This window comes from Carcharhinus amblyrhynchos, chromosome 15, assembly GCF_965287045.1.
Source record: "Carcharhinus amblyrhynchos chromosome 15, sCarAmb.v2.hapA, whole genome shotgun sequence".
Taxonomy (NCBI): Eukaryota; Metazoa; Chordata; class Chondrichthyes; order Carcharhiniformes; family Carcharhinidae; genus Carcharhinus; species Carcharhinus amblyrhynchos.
The window spans coordinates 9,181,970-9,186,422 of NC_137338.1; positions in this window are offsets into that span (position 1 = coordinate 9,181,970).

Below are 4,453 nucleotides of genomic sequence, written 5' to 3' on the forward strand. Positions count from 1 at the left end.
GTAACGTCACGACCACGTTGGTGCGCGGCCGACGTCACTGGGACCGCCCATTGTGCATGTTCCTCTTGGACTGGGCGGGGCCAATTGGTCCTCAGTCAGGATCTAGGGCGGCTTTGGTTTGGAGGCAGATTTACTTTGGAAGAATTTTTTTTCTGTCTGCATCTTTTCAGTGTATAATTTGAGATAAGACCACACTGAAGTTAATCCCACCAACAATTAGTTTATAAAGTTTATTTATTAGTGTAGGCTTACATTAACATTGCAATAAAGTTACTGTGAAAATCCCCTAGTCGTCACACTCTGGCACCTATTCGGGTACACTGAGGGAGAATTTAGCATGGCCAGTGCGCCTAACAAGCATGTCTTTCAGACTGTGGGAGGAAACTGGTGCACCTGGAGAAAACTCACGTAGATACGGGGAGAATGTACAAACTCCACATAGACACTGACCCAAGCCAGGAATCAAACCAGGTCCCTGGCATTGTGAGGCAGCATTGCCATCATGTAGCCTTAAAATTCTGCAGATGTTGGAATCTGAAACAAAAACAAAATGCTGGAAAATGCAGGTCTGACAGCAGCTGTGAAGAGAGAATAGACCCAACATTTCGAGTCTGGACAACCTTTTTGAGTCAGACAAAGGGCCATCCTGACTTGAAAAATTGGCTCGCTCCTCTGTCCACAATCAGGTGATGTCAGTTTAACATTGGTGGTGGGGAAGCTTCTGGAAGTAATAATTAAGGACAAAATGAATAGTCACTAGGGCACATGTGGTTTAATTTATAGAATCATAGAATCTGACAGTGCAGAAGAAGGCCACTCGGCCCATCAAGTCCACATGGACCACAATCTCACCCAGGTCCTATCCCCATAACCCCATGCATTTACCCTAGCTGTTCCTCCGACACAAAGTGACAATTTAGCCTAGCCAATTCACCTATCCCACACACCTTTGGAGTGTGGTAGGAAACCGGAGCACTCAGAGAAATCCCTCACAGGCAGAGAGAGAACATGCAAATTCCACACAGACAGTGGCCCAAGCTGAGAATCGAACCCAGATCCCTGGCACTGTGAGATAGCAGTACTAACCACTGTGCCACCATAATTAAGGAAAGCCACATGGGTTTGTTAAGGGGAAAATCACATTTAACTAATTTACTGGACTGTTTTGATATTTAAGGAACAAATGTATGCATTGCAAAAGTTATATATTCCTTTCCAGTGCATAAACACAACAAGAATGGCAGACCAACCATGGCTTACAAAATAAATTAAGGACAGTGTTAGTTCCAAAGAGAAGTCATATAAAGTTGCTAGAATAAAAATAGCAAACCTGAGCATTGGAAACAGTTCAGAATTCAGCAAAGGATGACAAAGGGATTAATTAAGATGGGAAAAATAGAGTATGAGTGTAAACTTGCAAGTAACATAAAAGTGGACTGTAAAAGCTTCTCTAAGTATGTGAAAAGATTAGAGAAGACAAATGTTAGCCCCTTGCAGTCTGAAATAGGAGAACTTGATATTGAAAACAAGGAAATAGCAGAGCAATTAAACAACCACTTTAGTTCTGTCTCCACGGAGGAAGACACAAATAACTTCCTAGAAATGCTAAGGAACTACGGTCTAGTCAAAAGACCCAGATCGAACCCGGATCCCTGGCACTGAGATAGCAGTACTAACCACTGTGCCACCATAATTAAGGAAAGCCAAATGGGTTTGTTAAGGGGAAAATCACATTTAACTAATTTACTGGACTGTTTTGATATTTAAGGAACAAATGTATACATTGCAAAAGTTATATATTCCTTTCCAGTGCATAAACACAACAAGAATGGCAGACCAACCATGGCTTACAAAATAAATTAAGGACAGTGTTAGTTCCAGAGAGAAGTCATATAAAGTTGCTAGAATAAAAGTAGCAAAACTGAGCATTGGAAGCAGTTCAGAATTCAGTGAATTCTGCTTAGTCACTGAAAGCAAGCAGTTAGGAAGGCAAAAGGTACATTGGCCTTTGATGCAAGAGGATTGAGTAAAGGAGTAATGGTGTCTTACTGCAGCTATAGAGGGCCTTGGTGAGACCATACCTGGAGCATTGTGTCCAGTTTTTAGTCTCCTTACCTAATGAAGAATGTACTTGCCAAAGATATAAAGAGAGTGCCGCAAAAGTTCACCAGACTGTTTACTGGGATGGCAGGATTGTCCTATGAGGAGAGATTGGATCAGTGGGCCTGCATTCACTGGAATTTAGAAGAATGATTTGATTTGATTTATTATTGTCACATGTATTGGTATACAGTGAAAAGTATTGTTTCTTGCATGCAATACAAAAAAAGCATACAATTCATAGAGAAGGAAAGGAAAGGGTGCAGAATGTAGTTTACCATCATAGTTAGGGTGTAGAGAAAGGTCAACTTAATATAACATAGGTCCATTCAAAAGTCTGATAGCAGCAAAGAGGAAGCTGTTTTGAGTCGGTTGGTACAGGACTTCATAATTTTGTATCTTTTTTCCTATGAAAAAAGGTGGAAGAGTGTATGTCCAAAGTGCATGGGGCCCTTGATTATAAGAACATAAGAACATAAGAACATAAGAAATAGGAGCAGGAGTAGGCCATCTAGCCCTTCGAGCCTGCCCCGCCATTCAATAAGATCATGGCTGATCTGTCGTGGCTCAATTCCACTTTCCCGCCCTCTCCCCATAACCCTCAATCCCTTCTCTTATCAAAAACCCATCAACCCGCTTCTTAAAAATATTTAGCGAGGCAGCCTCCACCACTTCAACGGGCAGAGAATTCCAGAGATTCACCACCCTTTGAGTGAAGAAGTTCCTCCTCAACTCCGTTCTAAACCGCCTCCCCTTTATCTTGAGGCTGTGCCCCCTAGTCCTACTGTCTTTTTTGAGCGGGAAGAGTCTCTCCACCTCTATCCTATCCATCCCATTCATCATCTTATACGTCTCAATGAGATCTCCCCTCATTCTTCTAAACTCTAACGAGTACAAGCCTAGTTTATTCAGCCTCTCCTCATAGCTCAATCCCCTCAACTCCGGTATCAGCCTAGTAAACCTCCTCTGCACTCCCTCCAGGGCCAAAATATCCTTGCGCAGGTGCGGCGCCCAAAACTGCACACAGTACTCCAGCTGCGGCCTCACCAATGCCCTATACAGCTGCAGCAAGACCTCCCTACTTTTATATTCAATCCCCCTCGCTATGAAGGCCAGCATCCCATTCGCCTTCCTGACCACCTGCTGCACCTGCAAGCTGGGTTTTTGCGACTCATGCTTTTCTGAGGCAGCAGGAAGTGTAAACAGAGTCAGTGGAGAGAAGCAGGTTTGAGTGATGGACTGAGCTACGTTCACAACCCTTTGTAGTTTCTTGCAGTCTTCATCAGGGCAGGAACTGTGCCAAACTGTGATACATTCAGGATCTAATTGAAACACATAAATTGCTGGGAGGGCTGGACAGACTGGATGCAGGAATCTTGTTTTCTCTGGATCAGGACATGTAGAACATGCAGTCAGTCTCAGGTTAAGGGGTAGGCCATTTAGGACTGAAATGAGGAGGAACTTCTTCACTCAGAGGGTGGTGAACCTGTGGAATTCTCTACCACAGAAGGCTATGAAAGCCAAGTCACTAAATGTACTTAAGAAGGAAATAGATTTCTAGTCTCTCAGGATACCAAAGGGTTTGGGGGAGAGTGCAGGAATATTTTTTGAGGTACAGGATCAGCCATGATCACAGTGAATGGTGAAGCAGGCTCAAAGACCAAATGGCCTACACCCGTTCCTATTTTCTATGGATGAGATCAGTGCTCACCACCCTGAGAGTCAACACATAACTACATCAGCTGCCGACTCTCGAACTCCCATTGCCATTTAATGCTCCCTTGTGCATTGATTGGTGATGGGTAGGACTTCCATCCACCCTTGGAAGAAAGTCCAGCCTGTGAGAGTTATCAGCCAATCAGATTTGCCATCAGTTCTTCAACCTGATCAGGCACAGCATTGCAGTGGCCAGAATCAGTACAGTAAGAAATCTCATAACACCAAGTTAAAGTCCAACAGGTTTATTTGGTAGCAAAAGCCACTAGCTTTCGGAGTGCTGCTCTTTCATCAGCAATTTCGTACTTATCTGAAGAAGGAACAGTTCTCCAAAAGCTAGTGCTACCAAATAAACCTGTTGGACTTTAACCTGGTGATGTGAGACTTCTTACTGTGTTTATCCCAGTCCAATACAACTCCACATCAGAATTAGTAATGCAGCACTCTGCCTCGAATTTACCCTCCTCCCCAACCCCTCACCTATCCGCATCCCCCACTCAGAACCCGCCTATATTTCAGCATATCCCAAGTCACTGCGAAGACATTAAAAGCTAACCACTTGATGTCAGACTGGAACCATGTGTTGGCTGTCAGTAGAGTGGCAAGTGTCCCTTCTCTCTGAAGGGTATTACTGAAC